The sequence below is a fragment of the Pelodiscus sinensis genome, chromosome 5 (assembly GCF_049634645.1).
Source record: "Pelodiscus sinensis isolate JC-2024 chromosome 5, ASM4963464v1, whole genome shotgun sequence".
In the NCBI taxonomy this organism is placed as follows: domain Eukaryota; kingdom Metazoa; phylum Chordata; order Testudines; family Trionychidae; genus Pelodiscus; species Pelodiscus sinensis.
Window position 1 is genome coordinate 58,950,001 of NC_134715.1, and position 24,104 is coordinate 58,974,104.

The following is a 24,104-nucleotide window of genomic DNA, read 5'->3' on the forward strand; positions in this document are numbered from 1 at the left end:
GGAATTATTTCCTTAGATTTCAATACATTTTGTTTAAAATTCAAGTAAATAGTGCATTGTATCTTCATGAGAAACTTTTAAATCTCTTCTTTTGGTACAAACCATGGGCCTGATTCTAAAAGCACATGTATACGGTACTTCTATTTCTGTCAGCCATAGTTATAAATAGAGAGTGCTTGCAATATCAAGCCCTCTGCTAGTAAGCTGTATATCATGAAGTTTAACCATTTCTCAGCTGCATATGCTGAGTGTTCTGTGCATTGCTCTTCATCAGGAATCTGGGGATGCAGTCAGAGTTTTATTATTCAATGCTAGAATGACCAAACTGAAATCTAGGAATATTCAAATGGTACTGAAAAACATTTTTAAAAGTAACATTATAATACTGTACACAATGGAAAACTATTTATTGTATCTCTGGGCCAACTCTTCTAAAAACTGTAGTGTTAAATCTTCCTTTGTCAAGCCTGAAATAATGTATATAATTGAAATATTGTAAAGTTATATTTTCATGTTTTTATACTTACAACATGATTGAAATACATAATGTATGAGTATTTCAATTACAGATAATGTTGATTGGATAATACACATCTCGGTTAAAAAGCAGTAATCGTAGTTTAATATTCATGTTACGGTACATCAGTATATTGCTATATAAGTATGTCTGTGTGCTTTTAAGTGAAAAAGTAGTCAAGAATGATGACAGCTGTCAAAGGGATTTTTTATTCATTTTGTATGAAAAATTATGGAACAACCAAAATGTTTATGAACTATTCTCGTGTAAATTTCAAAATGTCCTTTACTGTAGGTTTTTGTTTACAGTACAGTATCTTACTTCTGCTTTGTTAAATGGGTATTGGTACAAAGCTGGACATACACTTTCTAAGACTTCTGAAAACATTAACATTCCCAGTTTTTCAAGTGTACCTATATGGGAGAAAATGTTTCTGATTTTATTTTTAAATCTAACACACGATGGCTTTTCTGGAGTGTTGTATAAACTTCAATCATACATAAAACGTGTTCTTAAAAAAGGCAAAAGATCCTTAGTTTGTTTGTTTAGTATTATTGAAATCTAATTTCTACTCCTAAAAAGTATTTTAATAAACTTCAGCACAGAACAAATCTATCTGTCGCTATCGAAGTGAAGTCCTTGAAGAGTTTCTGCAAGGAGGATGCAAACATTCCAAGCATGAAAGAAATTATTTCATATAAGGGTAAATTTACTGTGGTTTGCCTTACCTCTGGACAACATTATTTACCTTTTTTGTCAATAATATAGTTCTACTTTCTTTATATAGCCCTCTTGATGATGCCTGTAAGGTAGTGATATAAGTCGGTGCAATCAAATATTTATTTGTGTCTGATTGTACCTAAAAATGTCAATTATTTCCTGGATCAGCAATTTTTATTTCAACAGATGATTGATATATCATCAGCAGAGGAAATGAGACTTGGCAAGTATTTAAAGTACATTTTAATGGTCCTGTTATTATAAATCAGTTAGAGTTGTAAAAACAAGTGAGTAATAGCAATGAAGAATTATAAAGTCAAGGTTGAAGAAATTTGTCAGATAAAAGTTACAAGGTATAGATCGTAGTATGGAGCACATTGTAGCAGAGTTTCTCCGGTGGACCTTCTTCTTCCCATCCTATGAGGATTACGCATAAAATTCCCATGGCAACAATGATACAGAAAAATAATATAATACAGGCATTTGTATGTTTGTCTCTGTCTTTTGATACAAATTACCACTTCAACACAGCACTAGCATGTTGTGACCATCCACCACCATGGGATCATGAGGGAGCATTCTCTGGACATGTTTATGTCTATTGATTACCAAGTTTTATTTTATACTACAACAGTAGTATTTTATGTTCTCTCTCTCTGTCTCTCTCTCTCTCTCTCTCTCTCTCTCTCTTTAATCCAGGCAATAGAGCCTAAATTTTCTGAGGGAGAGAGAAGTCAGGCCCTTTTAACATAAAGTTTGAAACTGGAGTGAGCACTTTGGCTGCAGTTTTGCAAAATGTTTAATCATGTGCTTTATTCTGAGCACCTGTGTAGTCTCATTGGAATCACCATTATATATAAAGCATTGAATATTACATATAGTGTGTATTATAAAATATACATAACATACTTCAAATTCCTATGTAGTAATGATATCCATGTGATGAATTGTTTTGATTATGATACTTTCACTGTTTCTAAAACTCTGCTCATGCGTTCATTTCTTCTCAGACCACTCCTCTCGGTCTAAATTACTGGGCTGCTTCAAAGAGCCCCATTTGTAAATACCACTGGTCAAAAAACTGTTTCTCTCTCAGGCTGTGTCTAGACTGCAGGGTTTTTTCAAAAAAACTTCCCCTGTGTCTAGACTACAGCCGCGTTCTTTCGAAATTAAATTGAAAGAATGCGGCTTTTCTTTCGATGGTGGTAATCCTCATTTCATGAGGAATAACTCCTTTTTTCGAAAGTGTTCTTTCAGAAAAAGGCGTTCTTGAATGCAAACAGGGCTTTTTCGAAACAGAGCTTCCAGACTGCCTGGGTGCTCTCTTTCAAAAAAGCAGCTCACTTTTTTGAAAGAAGAGGTTGCAGTCTAGACGCTCTCTAGAGGCTTGTAGTCTAGATGTACCCTCAGATAAATGCAGAGTTACCCTTCACTCAGTACAGAGGACAACAATACTTATACCTACAGTTAATATCTTGGGACTCACAAGAGCTAGAAATAAGGACATTGTAACACAGGAAAACAAACATTCCTCTCTTGAGTCTACCCTTGGAAGGGCACAGTGAATCAGACCTTAAAGCTGCTGGCATATTACACACCACAAAGCTGATTTCCGTCATTGTTAGAGGTTTCTGCAATGAATTCATGACAGCTGTATTCCTCCTCCAAAGTCTTAGCAGTTCAATTGGTTGTTAATAAATAGATCATCGTGTGAAGCTTGCATTTGGTCTTATAGATGTAGAGGTATTAAACATAACAAAGAATTTTTAAAAAAATTCTTTAAAATAGGATTTTTGTAAATATGTTGCAGAAATATAATACATAATGGTACAATGCAGTATGGAGTTTTCATTAAGACTCACTGAGAGTGGTGGTCTTGCTCAACACTTGTGAGTAATGGGGCCTTTTCACACTTCACTTGTACTTCATACTATTTTCCACACCACCGTGTACAGTCCTTATCTCCCTCTTGCACTCCTCTCATCATTCCTCGCAGTTATTTGTACTATATATTTTCTATCTGGGTGTGTGTTTAAATTGTATAATTAGTTTGCATACTGCTGAAATTAGAAAGAGAGAAACAGTGCCACATATGAATCTGGTAATCATTTGCCTCATAGCATCTGGTTGTGGCACAAAAGTGGAGAATGAAAGATGATAGATTTGGGAAAGCTTTCTTATATCATGTAGGCCATGATTAATTCAAGTAATACCTTCTAGAACAATCTCCTTAGGACTTTATCTAACCTGCATTGAACAGCTCTAATTAATAATATGAGTTCTCTCAATGCTTAATTTACTTCACTGTCAACCAAATATATATATTTTTATTTATACTTAATGGAATGGTGTCCATATTTAGCTTCACACAATTACGCCTCATTTAATTCCTCTGACCTACCAGTAAAAGGCTCTTCTCAGACCTATTAATAACTACAAATCATTTGTACAGGTTACCTATTTGTTCACTCACTATTCCTTTACAATTCCCACTGATTAATATGGGAACTTCCCAAGCATATCTGGGGTAGAATTCGATCACTAACTAAACTTAATCTGATATTGATCAGAAAGAAATAAAGTCAGGGAGGTGCTTTAATGTTGTAGAGTGTGCAGATTTGACTGCAGGTGAACAATCAATGAGCAGGTGGGGTGGAAGTTGATGTAGTGGGTTGAGAGAGCACTCCCAGGAAGTTTACTGGGCAGGTGGACTTTTCTGCACTGCAGAGAATATACTCAGAATTCAGTTATTTTCTCTAGTAAGAGCACATTGCCCAGGCACTTTTGAAATAATGTTTCTGCTTTTTATGTTGATAGTAAGTTCACCCAAAATTTTTTTTAATTGTTTCCATAGTTTAATTTTGTATCCATTGTACATAAATATTTTAGTTTCTTATGTAGTGTTACTCATGAGGGACCTTCTGGCCATTAACTTCACTGAAGAAAGCAGAAAATAGAGTTTAAAATAGATTTGGAGGCTAGGCATCCCAGAGTTTTCCATCCAACTTCCAAGTTTTGTACTGTACTAATCATCATGATAGCTAAGTGACAAAAAGATGTATAAAAATAGGTCAAATTTTGGACCCAGAAGTCTTAACAATTTTCTTTATGAATAAAATACATTTCAATAGTCAAGTGATTTCTTTGCTTGTTTCAATGTAATTCACAGGTATCAGCATATATTTTGGGCTTCAAATGGCAGAGGAAAAAAGTTTAGCAAATTTCTGTTTCCAAAACACTACACTCTTCTCACATTTTCACAATTGCTAAACAATATAAAATACCTTTGAATTGTACTTGAAATTTTATGCATGTTTTGGTATTGATATTTGAGTTGGTGTGAAAACACACAGCCAACTAATTTTGTTGACATGTATTAGAAGATAAGTCTTTTTGGAATAGATAAATCTAGATTTTTTTTTTTTAGTCATCACCTAAACATACTTTGGGTATTTATCATTCTATTAACTCATCTTATTTAACCTCTTCACCAATTAATCAGCAGAATTTTTGCCCCGCTAAAATATGGTATACGAAAATGAAGAATTTGGAAGCCATTTAATAAAAACTTTAGGAAATGTCAAGAGAATGTGAGGCTCTGTGGTAAAATCCTGTTCCCATTGAACTCAGTGACAAAACTTCCATTAACTGAAATAGCTCACAATTTAACCCTGTTTATTAAATAATAAGATCAATAATCCATTTCAAAAGGGACAATTCAAGTAGGGCAATGACTGATTATATTAACAGCTGAAAAGATGGATTCAAGATGGCACCTTGCTTTTCACAAAGAAAATCTTACTATTTCATCCAGCAATAGATCCAATAACCTGCCTGTTTATTGTAACTAGTTAGAAGGTTCATCAATACAATTCACATGACAAGGTCCTATAGAATATCTGGGGGGGAAGGTGAAACTGGCAAAGACATGACATACACTTGCTTTAAGCTGTGGTAAGAACTATTCTGCACCTTGTGCTGGGATAGAATGGCACAGGCTAAGACTTCAACTGACCTATGTGGACAGCAGTGAGACAAAGATCTCTTTGTCCATTAATTGACTGTTGAAATAAAAATTGTAAGGATCTGGGCCTGTTACTTTACTGTCTTACACTTTGTAAAGGAACATACACTACTATTCTGATATAAGCTATAAAGCAATAGACAAATTCCCCACAGTGTACTTTTGACAGTAACATCACTTCCAAATCATTGCTAATCACAGATTAATGTTTTGTGATTTTAGATTTGTTCAGTTCCCTTCCAAAACTTAGAGGATAAAGCAGGTGATGATCTTTTCAGTAGTAGTGGGAAAAATCCTGGTCTCTCTGAAGTCAGTGGAAGAATTCTCATCTGGCTTCAATGAGAATGATTTTACTCAAAATTTTGTATTCATCATAGTGGCTGTACTTAATGAGTATACTTGTTTGTCTCAAAAATATTTGTGATTCAGTTTTGCCCTTTATTCATCTTTTAAAAGACTTGAAGCTGTGTGATTAATTATTTTTTGTAATATTGTTAAATAAAATAGAGACCCCAAATTAGATCGGTTCCAGGCCATTATTATGGATCCTCACATCAGAAATTGGAAAGTTATCTACTTTCTCCCTAAACCCTTAGCAGATTCTTACTAGCTGTACCTCCCAAAACACAACATCTGTGCACCAGCAGGACCATGGACGTTTCTTGATCAGAGAATTCTTGTAGCCTAGTGGCAAGAGGGCAATCCAGGAGGGACTTGGCTGAAGCAGTGGGATAGGGTAGCAGCTGGGGTTGTCGACAGCCCCCGGCAGCCTGCAGCAGTGGGGCTGGATCTAGCAACAGCCTCTAGCAGCTCCCGGAAGCCTGCAGCACTGTGACCAGGTCTGGGCAGACCCTTGCAGTGTAGGTATGAGCCATTGACAGCCTGTGGCATCATGGAGTTGAGGCCAGAGCCCCAGGCAGCCCACAGAAGTGGGGCCAGAGCCTGTGGGCTGACATGGGGCAGGAGCCTGTGTTCTCGGCAGTGAGATCAGGTCAGGGGCAGCCCCAGAAACACACAAGATGGTGGGGCTGGAGCCCTGGACAGCCCACGGAAGTGAAGCCAGAGCTTGAAGTCTGTTGCAGGGCTGGGACTGGAGCCTGAGCACTTGGTAGCCCCCAGCAGCCCGACCAGGGCCAGAGCCAGTCCGCAGCAGTGTGGGCTATTAGAGCCTGGCAGGCAATCCATCTGGGGCAGCAGCAGCAGGACCAGCATCCCAGAAGACAGCCTGGCAGGAGCTGAAGGTAGTCCCTCCTCTCCCCACAGGTTGGCAAAGTCGGTGGCTGAGGGCGGTAGCAGGGAACTTTCTCTAGTCCAGCAAATTTCCTGGTTTGGGACTAGTCAGGTCTCAAGGGTGCCCAATAAGAGATGTCCAACCTGTTCTAAACTTCTAGTTCATCTATCACTTGAGATTTTAGCCTGTCAGGAAAAAGCACAGCCATTCCATGAATTGGTTAATGGTTTAGGATGTTTCCTGAAATAGCTCTTCAATGTAGACATAGCTTTATAGAGTAACACTGAACCGTCCATTCTTGCTATTAGAAACAATGAAAAGAACCAACAGATTTTTAGGATGCACATTACAAGTGGACTTATTTTGAATTATAGAAATGTATTAGAAGACTTACTGAATAGATGCTGTGTTATTTAACACTTAGGAGACTAACTAATTTAGGAGTTAGCTATTGCAGACTGTTTTGTAGAACTTTTATGAGTGAGGCATAGGGCACCAGTGCAGAAGGTAAGTGTAGGTTTCCTTCAATACATTTGATTGTGACTCATGCTTGAGGGCTTCCTGAACCAAAACAATTACATATCTGGAGGTGGGAATGCCTTGGTAGCTGTTATACACCATCTCTCCTTGTCAATTTTTCTCCTGGAAATTTTGGTTTTTAATTTTTTTTAAGAAAATGTCTAGTGTTTAACTGAAAACAGACATATGTGTTTGGAAATGCCATCAAAATGCCTTGGCACTCGTAGTTTGGCAGACTCGTGTCCCTATTCTCTATGGGTAAGGTTCTCCAGCCAGCCAGACTCGCATGATGTATCACAGTGTCTCAGTTTGATGACACTAGTTCATCATGGGTGCAGTAGTCTGGCAAGGGACCCCAGGCCATAGAGAAGAACGAGGACTTTTGGCACCATGACAACATTTCTGATTTGAAATTTTTTGGTTTGGGAACTTTTACAATTTTTTTTCACTTAAATTGTTTGTATCTGGGCATGTGTGTGGGCCGAGGTGATGGGACATTTTCCAGTCAGCTCAAATTCACAGGTTTTACTGGATCCTTTATTTGCATTGTAATAATAATTGTATTTGTATAGTTCCCTTTGCATATATTTCTTTCTCTCTCTCTATGCATTTATTTATTGACTGGAAATGAAGTTATCTTGCTTGTTTTACTTTATGTAATTAATGTTTTCTGTCTATGTTAAGCTTGTTGGCTATGTTTCAATATGATTCTTCAATTGTTTTACACAATTCTATATCCATAGGTAGTATTAAAAAGACACTGCTGAATCATTTATTAATTTTTTAAAAGTCAGTGTCTGACAGAAGATCTTTATAATAGTCTGTCTGGAGATTTCTTTGAAAAATGTTTTTAAAAAGTGACGATTATTTCTGTGCCCTTGTTGATTCTTATAAGCACCCTTTCAGCAAGGGAGAAACTGATTAGGGCTCTGATCCTGCCTTTGGCTATGCATGAATGAATCCCTGCACTAGAGTTCCACATAGGGACCATTGGCTGCACGTGTGTATTCATTCACACAATCAGGGCCTTGCCTGACTGTGGGGGGGAAATAAATGTTCATAAAAATGTGCTGTCAAATTCACAAAATATTCAAACTTCAAAAATAGAAGAAAATATTTTTTCACTCACTGAATTTAGCAATCTCAACTGTTATTTCTATGGTTGATATAAAATGTTCGGATGTGAAAATCACATTCCGAATGTGCTTCTAATGTGGGTTCTCCAAGCAAACTCATTTGACAGTCCAGCTTTTCAGTTAGTAACAGATCGCATATTAGCCTTGAGCATACAGCATTGTAGTCATATATGTTCATCAGTTTATTGTGCTTGACATTGTATTGGTTTATTGTTACTCCAAGTTCTTGAACACACATCTTAAAAAGATAAGCATAATACATATGTATGTATGTATATAACTTTTAGGCTTGAAGTGCATGTAGATTATTGGTCCCTGTCAGGGTGCACTCCCCCACTGTGCCGCAGTGCCCCTGACTGTCCTCATCTAGCCCCTCTCAGGGCAAGTTACAGTCTGTGTGGGTTGCTCATCATTGGCATGGGGTTATCTCTACTGCCCTGCTTACCTAGGATGCCTTGCAATCCGCCTCTGAACCTTGGGCCTTGCCTCCAGCCCCTAGCCAGGGGGAGTCTTAGCTGGCCTTCTCCTAGCCCTTGCTGGCTATCCCCAGCTGGTCTCCCTCCTGGGAGCTCCTGCTTCCTCTGCAGGCAGCCCCTCACTGGCCTTCCCCTTCTAAGCAAACTGTGCTTCTCTATATAGCTACCAGCTGGGCTCTCACTAGCCTAACAGCTTCAGCTGGCCTCTCTGTTCCCAGCCCTGCACCGGGCCTGAGTCCTGGTCTTAAGGGGCCAGTGCAGGGCAGGCACCCTGTCACAGTCCCCTTGGCATACAAACAGTACACAGAAATGTTGTTGAATCATGGGGAATTCTGTCTCCATCACAGCGAGTAGTGTTTCAGGCAGTGTTCCTTTTCTCCTTTTTAACTGGTATAATTCCAGAATGCTCTCCAGAATGTTGATTAATAATGACAAATATATACTTATCAGTTGAAGGTCTAAAATCTAGCTTGTTTTTCTGTATTGTTATTTTAATTGTTCATTATTGTTCATGTTATTGTTTTTTGTGTTTGCAACATTTCACACACTTTGTTTTTTCCTTATTAAGAACTGAAAGAGAATTGGACCATGGAAACTCTACATATGTACCCCTGAAACTTTGTGTGAAGCTGCTATCAGATGTACATTGATTTGATTTGCAATTTACCTTTTGAATTCCTCTTAAATCCCTAAAGCTGACACAATTCACATTTCTCATGGTTTTCCTATATCTCCCCTCATGCTTGTAAAGCTGATTTGTAACAAATGTACCCTGTTAACCATTAATTAAAAATAAATAAGGATGTCGTTCAGATATAATGTTTAAATTCCATATCACCTTAGGGAATGCTTCGGCTGTGTCTAGACTGGCAAGATGCTTTTGCGGAAAAACTTGCCAGCTGTCTACACTGGCCACTTGAATTTCCGCAAGAACACTGACTTCCTACTGTCTGAAATCAGTGCTTCTTGCGGAAATACTATGCTGCTCCCATTTGGGCAAAAGTCCTTTTGTGCAAAGCTTTTGCACAAAAGGGCCAGTGTAGACAGCTCAGATTTGTTTTGCGCAAAAAAGCCCCGATTGCGAAAATGGCGATCGGGGCTTTTTTGCGCAAAAGCACGTCTAGATGGCACGGATGCTTTTCCGCAAAAAGTGCTTTTGCAGAAAAGCATCCATGCCAACCTAGATTCTCTTTTCCGCAAATGCTTTTAACGGAAAAATTTTCCGTTAAAAGCATTTGCGGAAAATCATGCCAGTCTAGACATAGCCACTGTGTTTTACAGGCATTTTATAAATCCCTTAGCTGATGGCTTCAGCATCTATGCTAGATATATCACAAGAAGGCCATGTCTACACTACAGATAAGATTGAATTGGCCACAGTCAATCTTCTCAGGTTTGAACTAGCGGGTCTAATGAAGACATGCTAATTCGAACTGAGAGGGCGCTCCCATTGATGCTGGTAGTCTTGCTTCTACGAAGAGTAAGGGAAGTCCAACAGAGAGTTTGCTCCCTTTGAGTACCCACAGTGTGGACAGTGCCAAAATTTGAGTTAAGATACTTCAACTTAATGCAATTAACGTAGCGGAATTTGCATCTTAATTTGAACTTATTCGCTAGTGTAGAATAGAGGTAAGAGATGACAATAAACACATGGAGGGAATACCAGGATGAAAATCATTAGAAGGAAATATTGTGGGTTATGTGCATTGTTGTGAACATATTGTATTCCTCTTTTGTTATTTTACATTTTTTATTTTGTTCAATAATTGTTCTTTATTAAGATGTTTAACAAGAGAGTACATGGCAAGAAAATAGCAATGTATAATCACTGTTTCCATCCAGTGATGTTAATTATTTAAAATAATTAAAACTATTTATCCTGACAATACACAACATAGAAACAATCATTTCCCTCAAAACACTAGTGACTTGTCTCAGTGTAGAATTTCCTCTGATTGAATCTCTTTTGCCAGCATGCCTTTTTGGGAGCTTGCTCTTTAAATTTAGGAGAGAGATGCAACTGGGAACCTAAAATTGCAACTGTCTGCAGCTTGCTCTATCAATGTCCCTTTTGTCTGTTAAATATCTATACATAGCTTCGTTTGCCCCTTATTCTCCCATTCTCAATCTTGAGGGGATAGATCATTTCCATCCTAATGAAGATTTTAAATCCACATCAGAATCATATTTTCAGCCTTATAAATTAAAAATAGATATATTTGAGATCATATATGTGAAGATGTTACACACCCACCTGTCAAGATCTGAGTTTCCTTGGCAACACAGGGTGCGTTCAGCTCTGCTTGAGATATTACGTCCTGATTGACTGTAGAGGAAACACAGAATTAGATCTCTCCAGGTTAAAAAAAGACCTTTTACATTCATTTTTAGAATATTTAGTGCGTGTGTGTGCTTGATCAGCCATTTCAAAGAGTCTATTTCAAGTGCATTGCATCATAGTTAGGCCTGTGACTTCAGCACTTTCTTGGAGTCTCCAGGAAACAAAGTATTTAGTGAAATACAGTAAACACTAAACTAAATCTTGCTGTTGGTGTAGCTTCATGAAAAATCTTGGGACCTGAATAACTGGTTTAATTATGAGTCTCTTCTAAGGAAAACTACCAGCAGATTAAGGAAGCTTTTGTTGTCTTATCTCTGCATTGATGCTACTTTTTCACAAACCATTTGTTTGTATATGTATGTATACATGCACTCACACACTCAACTTTGGGAGAACATGATTTGAAATGAGAAGAAAAAAGTTTATTAACTTGAACTTTTTTATTTTTGTGAACCCAAATAAACTTTCTATTTCACTAAGTTGATAAGACTTCATACTGTTGTCTTCCAAGTTTATCTATCTCTATTTCTAAGGATTAAAAGTAATCTAAGATAGGGCTGCAAATGTTGAAGCTAATTATTTCTGGCATACAATTTTAGAGCAATCCTGAAAGGGCTGACACTTTTGACTGAAGTTCCTTTAAAGCAGTGGTCTCCAACCGTTTTACACCCAAGATCACTTAAGTCTCAGAACAGGTGAAGATCTACTGCCCCACCCCTTCCTTGAAGCCCTGCCTACATTACATGAGGAAATCTAATGTAAATGTACTGCGCAGGTGCGCAGTTCAGAGAGGGCTTAAGAGCTACTCTTGGAGCCCCTGAGATCTATCGGTAGATTGCAATCTACTGGTTGGTGACCACGGCCTTAAAGGATGCGCACATTTGAATAGTGAAAAGTATATATCAGCTGTAATAAAAAAAAAACAAGGCTGCAAAGTAGGGATGGATGATTATTGTTATTACCTGTTCAGGTCTTGAATGCTCTAGTATAATACAGAACAAACTCTGCCCCCAAAAGCTTACAGTCTTTTAGACAAGATCTAACACATGAGTAAAACAGCTAGTATAAACAGGGCAGGCAGGGTGGATCAGGACGAGCCCTTTATTTAGAATCTGGCGATATTTGTGATCAGGACAGGGAACATTTTGAAGACATTTGAACACTGGGGCTCTCCCTTGTCCATCAGCCTATGCTTCACTCTATGCTTCGTGGGAAGAGATTGAAGAGGTTACCCACCCATTCCCTGATTCTGGAAAAACTACTTTCCACCATCTCACTTTAAGAGATGGAAGAAAGAGAACCCAGGCATAGTGAGTAGAAGCAGAGCAGGCAGATAAGTGGTATCTGCATAGCTGTTACAGGAAACTGTCATAATTCACAGTGGATGCATTTCCACATCCACTGTGAATGGTGAAATGTGTGAATACTGGAAGTTTCACCCTGGAGTCTGAGAGCCACAGGGAACTCACCACAGCTCCCAGCAATTATAGGGAACTCACCGTAGCTCCCGACAGTCACAGGGACTGGCAACTGTGGTGACTTCTCCATGGCTCCAGGCAACCGCAGGGTGCTGCAGCCATGGTGAGTTCTTCACTGCTTCTAGCCTCACTGCTGCCTCTCCCTCTCTGTTCCCCCCATTCCGCCAGGACAGGAGACCCATGAATATGCCGAACTGTGAATAGCGATTCTGTGAATTGCGAGGGTCTCCTGTATTATGAATTGTTTATGTAAGTATGTTTCAGACGTTCAATGTGTCTTATAAGCCATCCATTAGCTTCCTTGTCTAGACTCCCTCTGTTAAGTAACATTTCCTCAGAGATCTGTGAGTCTGTCATCAGAATGTTTTCATACCAGGACGATTGGCCCTAGATGTTTAAGGTAGCCTGCTCAGAGAGACAACTGTAGCTGTGCTGACAGATATGGCGGATTTCAACATGAATCCAACAATAGGATAGTCCTTTGTAGCGGCCTTCAAAGTTCATATCAGGAGAGTCACAATAAAAATATGAGAAGGGACATATACAAGAGAAAGGAAAAGAAAAAGATGGTGTTTACTTGACCAAACTCACTGACATAAATGGTCACCATTTAGTGGTTTAAAATGATATACAAGTTCCACTTCATTTATACTGATATGAAGGTGAAATACTGTGGGTATGCAGTCACAATGTAAAAAAACCTCCAAAGTATTCAGTGTGTCCAGGAAAGGACATATGCTCAAGCGGTACTCTTTCACGTGCTTTCTATGCTAAAGCATGAGGTTCAGCACTTTCAGAGAAATGACGTATCAGAGATCTCTGACCTGCTTTATCTGGTTTGTGTTTGAATTTTATGCTGTATTTTCTCTGTTTTCCTAAGCTTCTCATTTCTGACTACCAGTGTATTGCTCTTAGACCGACTGTGACCTGCCAAGCTGGCAAAGAGAAACTTGTATATCTCATTATGCTGTTGCAAAAGAGGTCGTGATTTTTGAAGGCCCCTTCCAAGGGGGCCTGGAGGCTATTATTACCAATTTGTTGTAGTATACAACATTGCAAGTATAAGCAGAATCAGGATTTCTCTTTTAAAAAGTGTTCCACGCTTTTCTAGGAATGTATTGAATAGATTTTAAACAACAATCTATACATATATTTCTTGTCTGTGAGAATGTCTTTTTGCCTTTTAGGACCATGGCTGAGCTATTACCTATGCTAAACAGATAGAATTCATATTGTGTATTAGTCTTAAAAACAAATGTAAAGTTGTGCTTTTAAAAAGATGAGTGAATAATGCAGCATAAACTGAAATCCCACAGCACTAATTTATAGACAGGATATACAAACTTTTCATGGAGCCCCTAAATGCATGAACAGAGTTATATAAACTACAGCTTTTCTCTAGTGGGCTGAGGAGTTATTTTAGCATCCTTATTCATTCTGTCCTGAGGTCATTTTGAATGAACAACATAAAATTGCACTGAATCATAGGCAAAATTATACCTAATGCATGTGGTTTATTTAGCTGAGATTGAGCCCGTGCTTTATAACAAGGTCTGAACAGAATAGGAATAGGCCAGAAAATTCTTTTGACCTCTGATTTTTGGGAAATGAAAATCAGTTCAATATATTTTCGTGGAGGAATATAAATCAGATACGAATATGAGCGAGCAAAAGGGCAGCCTCTGACCTAAAAAATGTATTCAACTTGTCCAGCTAAACAAATGATTATGAGAAGCCCATGGCTTGACTGGGAAAATATAAAAATAATTGCAACATGCCTGGGAATAATAAATTCTAAACACAGTTTCAAGAGTGACACACAAAAATACACTGAAATACAAGATTTATTTGGCAATGGTCTGAGGATATGATGTGGTATGAAGATGGATGGCCTGTCACAACTCATAGGGAAGGAAAGAAGGGACCACTATAATAATTTAATTTTATTAGAATAATTGAGGCCATGGAATTCCACCCCTTGAGCCCTGCCCTGTATTGAACCCAATAATTCAATTTATCTTTTAGAAAGTCATCAGGTCTTAACTAAAAGCCTCCAAGTAATAACATATTTGCCAAACCCCCAGGTAATCTGTTTTAATGATTTCAATTATCTTTGCCATTAAAAAATGGCATATTAAGTCCCATTTGAACATTCTTGAGTTTGGTTCTGTGATTTTTTTGGAGGCCGCATTATACATTATATTATTCCACACTGTCAAACTTTGTCAAAGAGTGAGGTTTTGGAATAGGTGCAGTCATGGCATCTGTATTGGCATGCATCCTGCGGGAATTGTGTGTCAAGGGTATGAAAGGCAAAGGAAATAGAGACTCTGAGCTTTTTGCAAATATCCAAGACTGCTGCAAAGACCATGAAATCCACGGCCTTTCTCCACAGATCTTAGGATAGCCATGGGAGGGATGACTTTTCGCTCTGCTTACTGTAGGGATGTAAGTTTAATGATTTGGGGGGAAATCTGCAACCTCAAGGCAACCGTTTATTCTCCCTAACTTTGATCCTTTGGTGGCTTCTTATTCATGAGCACATGATTTCACTGGCTACAGAAAATATGAGGCCACCATGCTGACTTTTTCTTGTAGTGTTAATATTTACCACCTCTTTACCTCCCTTGAATTGACATGTTTTAATGATCTCCATTTATAACAGTAACACTGCTGGAAAAGGGAGTTACAATAAAAAAAATCCAGGGCCACATCTAATTATCAAAAGGGGATATGAAACAGAAACAAATGAATATCTTATTTTGGTGAGAACAACAGATTTTTATTCTACCCTTATTGAAAATCCTAATCCAAATTAGTCTGTAAAAATTCCTGTAATACAAAATGTATCTTTTAAAAATCTGGATACTGTTTAGAGAAGGGACAGTTCAAGTTATCTTTAACATGTATTTATACTCATTCTAAATGGTTTGTATTTACACCAATTTAGTAGATATGCACATTATCTCACAAGCTGCAAGTCTGTTTCTAGTGCTCTGTTTTTGTGTCAGACTAGCCAGGGTTAGGAATCTTTGTCAGTTTTAATATAAGACAACTAAAATCTGCTAATTAGCCAAGTGCATGTCTGTTTATTAGAGCTCTAATTCATGTACTATAATTAGTTTGAATACATAATATTGATTTAGTAGTAATTATAACTGTGTGAACATTGATGATGATGTTTCAGGAAATTGCCTAGACTTTAGGTCCAGATAATGAAGCTTTCACTTAACTGCTACTCAGAAAAGTCTTTTAAATATAGTAGAATATATATTATAGATAATGGAAAAGCATAAACCAACTCACCCAACATTTTATTCTACCTGTTATAAATGAAATGTTAGAAATAACGTAATAATGAATGCCATTTATATCCTGCTAGCTAGTTAGTGATATAACAGCTCATAGAATGTACTCTCAACAGGAGGTAAATGTGTAACTTTCTTGTCAGCATTAAAATATTAGTTAACTACATGCACATTGAGAGAGGAAGATGCCCCATGAGATCAAGATTCCAAGTTATCTTTATCAGAGGGATAGCCATGTTAATCTGAAAAAACGATGAGAAGTCCCGTGGCACCTTATAGACTAACAGATTTATTGGAGCATATGAGCTTTTGTGGGCAAAGACCCACTTCGTCAGAAATGCATTTGACGAAGTGGGTTTCTGCCCATGAAAGCTTATGCTCCAATAAATCTGTTAGTCTACAAGGTGCCACAGGACTTCGTCGTTTTTGCAAGTTATCTTTAATATTTGTGGATGTTGTAATATAATGTTGAGAAATTTTCAACCCAGTGTACATACATAATGTACAGTAATTATACTATGAGTCAAAATTGTAACATTGAAGTGTAATATTTCTCTGATAATAGTAGAGTTTTCAGAATTGTGTATTCTGTTTTTCATTAATTTGGGTTGGTGGTAAACTTGATTCAAATATCTAAAGAAATAGTCAGAGAATACATATTAAGACAATATTTCCCTTCCTGTACATTCAGCTAGTTTTCAGGAAGTATTGCAATCAACTCAACAGTTTTATATCAGTTGAAATAGTAAGCCATCATGTTATATCATCATAAAAAGCAAATTAAGAATATGCATATGTGTCGCAGTAGTCATGGCAAATAGTTCACAAGCAAACACAGACTGAAAGATGTCCATATAAACTAGTGGTGACCAGCTTTACAGGTGATTAATCAGCCCCACCCAGTCAGAGGATCTGTGCATGGAGCTGACTGATTGGGTGGGGCTGATTAATCACCTGTGAAGCTGTACTACCCTGCAACTTAGAGGGAATGCTGAGTGCCTTTCAGAACAAATGGGCTCAAAAGAAAACACATATTTGAATATGTATTTAAAATGCACCAACTGTCACACCTTATGAGTTTCAATCTCAGTCTGAACCATTCACATCCCCATGGTGAGGCAGTAGAGGACACTGTAGGAGCTTTGTAAGGTAAGCCAGTAGCCTTTTGAATAGATGTTCAGCAGCTCCACTAGGGACTGCCTGCTGCACTGCAGGGGATGTAGCACAGCGGTTCCCAAGGTTTTCCAGATGGGGACCCATTTTGACAATTCAGGAAGACTTGGTGACCCAAGACAATTCAAAAACGGGGGGGGGGGGGGGGAAACAGTGCCATAACTAGCTAATTTTGCACCTGAGGCAAGAATATAAAATGGTACCCCCTCCTGTATATATATTCATAGTAGTTATTTCATAGAAAAACTGAAATACAATAATAATAATAACAACACTACATTTATTTGAGTTGTGGTGGGGAGAAGACACTCATCCCTAAACTGCCCCCCCCCCCCCAGCTTAAACCCCACACTCAGAGGCTGGAGATCTTACAGTCAGGAGTGTGGGGGGCACATTCAGGGGCCTGAGAGTCACACTCAGGGGCTGGGAGTCAGGGCCTAGGGGGCACACTCTGGGCCTGGGAGTCTCACAAGTGTTACAAAAATATTAGAAACATAATACACATTATTCAGAAAAAAAAACCAAGTAAAATTTAGTATTTTACCAAACAGTTTCACCTGAACTTAAATAAATGGGATGGCTGAGCTTTCATTTCCTTTGCTAACTGTTGTATCCTTGGAATTGTTGTGGTGAGTGCGCATTGAAGATCATCTTCCACGTTTAATTTATTTCAATATTTGTTTTTAATTGTAAGAAAATGTGAGAAGCCTGATTCACACAAGAAAATCTTTGGAAATGGAAATAAAATTCTCAAAACAACTTCTGACAAAAGTGTGTAGTCCACTCTGCATCTGATCCAGAATTGATTATTTGGCATGGTTGAGAACTCTGCTTTTATATCATTGCTGTTGATCCTATCGACAAATTGTTCCTAGGTGTCTTAAGGTACATCACAAACATCCACAATGAAAGGATTTGTTGCAAGAGCAAACAGCTTTCATCTGTATCTGGAAAATATTGGAGTAGCTCATACTTAAATGTCTCAAATTCTCCTATATCGACAATCACAAATCCGCGTTAATATTAAGGTAATTAGTACGTTCTTCAAGAAAGGTTGCGAGGGTTGGAAACATTTTTAATATCAATTGTCTAAATCCTTAATTGGAGTTTCATTCTGAAAAATTTTATTGTCTCCAATAATTGTAGAATTTGGTCCTTGAAGTGACATTTAAATCATTTAGTAGGCCAAAAATGTCCTCTAGATATGTTATTTTATACAAACTCTGTGACCTATAAAATGTTTTAAGTTCATTTTGTAACTTTGCCTTTCAACAGTCACCTTACTTCAGTATGAAACAATAATACTTCATTCAAAGAACCAGGGGCGGCCCGTGCCTATAGGCAAACTCGGCAGCCGCCTAGGGCACCAAGTTAAACGGGGCACCAAATTCCCCACCACTTCCCCTTCCTGTAACGCCTGAAATCGGCCCCGGAGGAGGAGCGCGGCAGCTTCCCTGAGCTGCAGGAGGGGTGAGTTGGGAGGAGGAGGAGCGCTGGGAGTTGGCCCCAGGGGAGGCAGCACGTGGGGATTTCCCCGTGCTGCGGGGGGGGGGGGGGAGAGTTGGCCACGGGAGAAGTGGTGCACGAGGGTTCCCCACGCCACAGGGGAGGTGGTTTGGCCCCAGGGGAGGCATGTGCCGGCTTCCCCTGTGTCGCGGGAAGGGGGTCGGCCCCGGGAGAGACACGCGAGGGGGTTCCCTGCGCTGCGGGAGGGGGGATTGGTCCCAGGGGAGGTGGTGCGCAGGGGTTTCCCATGCCGCGGGAGGGGTAGGGTTGGCCCCGGAGCAGGCACGCTTCCCTAGGGGGGGAGGAGGCAGGTTCAGGGGACTCTCTCCCCCCACTGGCACCCTGTTTCCTCTCCCCAGCCCCCCTGTCCCCAGCAACAGAACTCTATCTCCAGCCCCCCTCTCCCCAGCGATGTGGTGGTAATGGCAGTTAAAGCAGGACTATTTTGGATTTGTAATAATAAAAATTATAATTAACATTTGTAATGCATTTTTATTTGAAAACATACTGAAATATCATCTAGCTGTCGTGTACAAATCTATTCTGAAAATTTCGTGTCTATATTTTAATCTGATCTAAGAAACATTGGTTGGATGGATAAACCGAATAATTATGCCTGTTTAAATAAATATGCTTAAACATTAAATGGAAAATAGGGGCAAAATGTTTCCTAGTTTACCAAAAATCTCAGCCTGTATCTGTCCTTGGGGTTGGTGGCGGGGGGAGGGGAGACACCAATTGCATGGTTCGCCTAGGGCGCCAGTTGCTGGCAGCTAGTCTAGGCCTGCCCCTGCAAAGAACCTAGTTCCAAACAAAGGTTTTTAAATATGCGAGTTCTGAGTGTGCTGGACTTAACAACATTTACAGCTTTAATAACGTCTTTAAGTACCTGGTTCAAAGAAATAGGTAAAGTTTTAGTTGCTAGTATTTGCCAATGGATGAAACAGTGAGTTCCAATTACTTTTGGAGAAACATTTTTAACCCAGATTTGGAATCCAGACTTGCAACCAAACATAGTAGGAGCCCCATCTGTGCAAATGCCGCACAAGTTTTTCCATTCTATGGAATGTTCTTCAAAGAAAATATTCAAGATATTGAACACATCTTGTGCAGTGATTGTAGTTTCCAATGGTTTGCAAAACAAAAATTCTTCTTTTACATATTCATTTTTAATATACAGAACATACACCATCAGTTGTGCAAGATTACACGCATCAGTTGTCTCATCAAGCTTCATACTGAATAATCTTCTGGGAGAATTTTTAATTTAATTGACTTGAGATTTGATGTCATTAGACATGTCGGTAATTCTATGCTTAATTGTATTATTGGACCAAAAACTAGATCCTTGGCTATGGTATGCACTTTCTTAGCTTTCACAATTTTCAACGCTACAACGTATGAGGCTTCTATGGCAGCTAACTTTTGTTGGTGATAAGACCCACCATCAACTCAGCAATTCTTGACACCTTCTGATTTTTTAAAAAAAATCCACATCTCTGCTCTTAATTTGTGTGTGTTTAATATTTAAGTGATGTTGCAATTTATTTGGTTTCAGTGATTCATTGGAAAGAACTTGCATGCATATGACGCATTGAGGCCTTTCCACTCTTGCTGTCATTATCAAAGTAAATCCATACTTGATGTATTTGTCAACATACTTTCTTTTTGCTGAAGTCATTTTTTCAAATAAAGGGCAAAATGAAATTTATAATCCCCTGCTGTATTAATAACAAAAAACACATGCACCCAATAAGAATGCATCAAGCAAACACCAGATTACTGCTTTACTAACAAAAGCACTTGCATGCATTATGATTGTGTGACGCAGTAAGTCTGAGACGGCGTATATTACTACTCAACTTTAGAAACCCTGGGGGCCACAATGATACCCACAGCACAGGCCGAACACAGTCCCAGACCCTCCTCAGAACAGTCCTAGTCCCGCGGGCTCCCAAACACAGTGCCAACCCCCCCCCCAAGCTCCAAACACAGTCCCAAAGCCTACCCCAGCACAGTCCCAGCCAGGGCCTGCCCGAGCCCTTTTGGTTCCCTGGGCTTGGGCACGCAGTGCCACCCCCAGGCGCAGGACACATGTGCAGGCCCGCCCTCTGGGGAGCATGGCACATGCACATGCCAGCCATGGCCAGTGGCACGCAGCCCGGGGCCCACCCCAAGCGCACACAGTGCATGCGCTGCCCAGCCCGGCCTGGCCAGCGCTGCTGGCATGTACGCCAGGCCGTGCAGTGCCCCGCAGCCACGGGGGACTGGCGCTGCTGGCCGGTGCTGCGGGAGCTGGGCATGCGGCTCCTAATGGCAGCCATCTGTTGGCACCCTGGGCAGCTGCTCAGCTCACCCATGCCTCCGTCTGGCCCTGGTCCCAGCACCTACCATAGTACCCTCCTCCAGCACAGTCCAGTGCTTACCCCCAGCCCACACACGGAGCACAGTCCCAGCCCCTTCCCCAGGCTCTGCCACCAGGCCTGAGCTGCCTCCCCACCCAGTTCCAGCACGCAGAGCTCACCGGCACGGAGGCAGCCCCAGGGTGGCTGCACACAAGACCACTCTCTGCTGGGCATCAGCCAGGTGTTGAGTAGCCCTGATTTACCCAGTGCCTCATGGTGGAGTTAATTTTGCCAGTCATGAGAAACCCGGCTGGAGCAGTGGGAGGACCCGGGACCCCCCACAGCTGCAAGGCAGTCACAGCAGAGTCCTGGTTTTCTATTGCCAGCTGCAGGAACCCCCACCGGGGTGGCTGGAAACCTCTCAACCAGATACCCGGAAACCTGGTCTCCCAACCCCTCCTACCTGACCTGAGCACTGCTTTTTCTCTGGGTTACCTAGTCACCTCCAGGGATATTCCCTAATCTGCGCTAAATCACTGAAATGGTATTCAATTCAATTGATTGGTTTAACTGCTAGAAGGTTGTTAAACCACTTAAGTTGAGTACCACTTCAGGTGAAAGGCTCCTTAAGACTAAGCCAGCTGTGGAGCCTACCTTTTCAAATGATAGAAATGTAGCCATGTTAGTCTGGTCTAGCTGAAACAAACACCTAATAAACCATCTTGTTAGTCTTTAAAGTGCTACATAGTCCTGTATTTTGTTTTACCTTTTCAAATGTGTGAATGGCTCCTTAAGAGCCACCTGGGAAGACACTTGGCGACCCTTTTGAAATGTAATGGCAACCCATATTTGGGACCTGACCCATAGGTTGAGAAACCCTGAAGTAGAAGAATGCTTGGGACACTTCATTGCCCATTTCCCTTCCTAGCTGTGTTAAACCTAGGGACAGCAGAACAAAAGTTTGACTGGCTCTGATGGAGCCTTAGGAAGCATCTATGAAAATATAACCCCCCTCTGTCCCAAATATCCAACCAGTACTACCCAGGACATGGGAAAAAAAGGAGAAGCTCAGGCCACCAACCAATTATAAATTATGATCCATTGATTTCTGTAAAGACATTATTGTATTTTCTATTATTCTAGTCCTTCATTTACCTATTTGACTGCAGCTGCATGTTGAATAGTCTTCACTGTGCTTTATACAATGACATCAGCTTCCTTTTTTGAGCTGAATTTAGAAGTGTGTAAAGTTTAGATAAACATTAAAATTTTCTCTCCAATGGACAAGCAGTACTTATTGATATAGGGTATTGAATTTAATTTGTCATACTGTTACCCATTCACCTCATCTGGTCACTTTTTTCTGAGGTTTCTCACTGTCCTCTCCGCTTCTCTAATGGTACATCTACACTGCAATGCCATTTTGGGATAGCAGAGTATCCCAAAATAACTATCCAGGAACTGTTCTGTAGTGTAGACATAGCCTATTTGTCATCTGAAAATTTCCCTTCCTCTCTTACCAGGGCAATATTTTGCCTAGATTCCCAGGACTTCGGTAGTAGCCAACTTTTATAAAAAGGTTTCTTTCTAGCCAACCTGGTTATAAAGAAAAACATGCCTCAAGTGCAAGTGATGCAGTGACATCTACTTGAGTCTGCAGACAGGCTCAAGCAGTTACTCTCAAAGAGTTGAACTACCCCATGAATCAAGAGAGTCAAGTCCAAGATGCACTACTCTGGAGGTCACCACCAACATCACCTCCTTTGGAAGACTCTATGGGTGCGGCTACGCAGCAGGGCTTAATTAGAAATAAGCTGCGCAAATTGAGCTATGTCAATTGTGTTGCTTATTTCAAAATAGCTTATTTTGAAATTGAGAGCATTTACACAGCACTTATTTTGAAATAGAGCACTCTTCCTCTGACTTCCCTTACTCCTCATACAATGAAGGTTACAGGAGTCGGAGTAAGAAGTCCTCCAGCATGACCGTATTTCAACATTATTTCAAAATAATTGCCTGCTGTGTAGATGCAGATTAAGTTATTTTGATATAAAGCTAGATATTTTGAAATAATGTTGCTGTGTAGATGTACCCTATGTGTAGCAGAAGTGTGCAGTGGGGCTGACTCACCCAATTAACTAGATGTACCCCAGTTGCTGTTTCTGTGGTGAAGACATGCCACTCCAGGTAAAGGGTATGTCTTTGGCAAGAGGTTGGCACTGTGGCAGGGCAGAAGGCCAGAACCAGGGGAGGGGCCAAGAATGTGGTGATTTCCTTAGGGCTACAAATTGCTTTACTTTGCCCCTATCCAAACAATGCGAAGGGTTCAAAACAGTAGAGAGACAGTATCCTAATGCACTGATTCTGTCCACCTTGCTAGAATATAGTCCTAAGTTCCACAGATGGGACAAAGCTTAATTTAAATTAATAATTGAATCATGTAGACTCCCACTAAATGCATAACAAGTGCAAGTCCAGTCTGGAGGTGTTAAATGAGCCTACAGCTGGTAAGCTGGCCTCTGGAGCTTTCCTTTTGTGGTAGAAGCTCCAGAGCCTGGGGTTGTGGCTGGGAGAAGATAAATAAATAAGAAAGGGCCTTACATTGCTTTAGCTTGCACTGAAGGCCTAGCCAGAGCAAACTAACTCCAAGATTTAAGTGCTTCAAAGCCCCTTTTGTTCCTTCATCCAGAGTTGCACCAAACACAGCTGAGTTGACCTGAAGTTTGTGTGAATAGCAGTATGCACCAAATTACTGCACTGTATCTGCTTCATGTTGGACACTGTGGGCATGGACTTCAGGGTCCCACGTAGCCCAAACTGCAGAGCAGTGTAGTCACACCTTATAAGTATCAGAATACAGTATCGGTGTAATCGGTAAAAGCTGGAGTAAAACTGTCTGGGACTTTTAGCACACCTGAATATGACACCAGGGACACAACCCACATTTACCATTCCCCTGCTCTCAGACAAAAGTTTTGCTGCAACAATTGCCAGTGTGAACAGTATGTTGTTGGGAGCAGAGTTCTTGCTGTCAAAGTGTATGCTGCTCATTGGGGGTGGAAGCATTTTGCTGGCAAAAAACAAAAAAATAGCAGCATGGCTGTGTCAAAACAGCTGTATCACTAAAAGTTTTGAAAAACTTAGAAAACCATTACTCTTGTAACCATGCAACCAAGATGGTCATTTTAATTATCTCTGATTATAATATGAATAACACTGTAATGCTGGAAAAAGATTGCCTGTCTTCTGTGGGAAATGTTTTAAAGATGCAAAGTAAATGGCAAAATTTCATTAATCTATTCAGAAAGAAGTAAGAATTGAAATTCCAAC

General features: G+C 39.9%; 1 protein-coding gene and 1 long non-coding RNA gene across 5 annotated transcripts in view; one reads left to right on the forward strand and one right to left on the reverse strand.

Annotated features, from left to right (window-relative positions):
* The window catches only part of GRIA2 (glutamate ionotropic receptor AMPA type subunit 2), a 140,699-nt gene extending 139,206 nt beyond the window's left edge, over nt 1-1,493 (forward strand). For 2 of the 4 annotated variants that reach the window (XM_006121857.4, XM_006121856.4), the window contains exon 16: nt 1-1,491. This exon is cut by the window's left edge and continues 1,792 nt beyond it. The gene's annotated coding sequence lies outside the window, so the exon portion shown is untranslated. The other 2 variants (XM_006121853.4, XM_075930123.1) reach the window with 2 other exon arrangements.
* Nucleotides 1,494-3,907: 2,414 nt separating this feature from the next.
* Nucleotides 3,908-21,208, reverse strand: LOC142829438 (uncharacterized). Its single transcript, XR_012903848.1, has 3 exons — nt 20,954-21,208; nt 10,878-10,949; nt 3,908-6,677 (listed from the first exon to the last, which is right to left on the reverse strand). It is a non-coding gene; the product is annotated as an uncharacterized LOC142829438 (long non-coding RNA).
* Between the last annotated feature and the right edge of the window lie 2,896 nt (nt 21,209-24,104).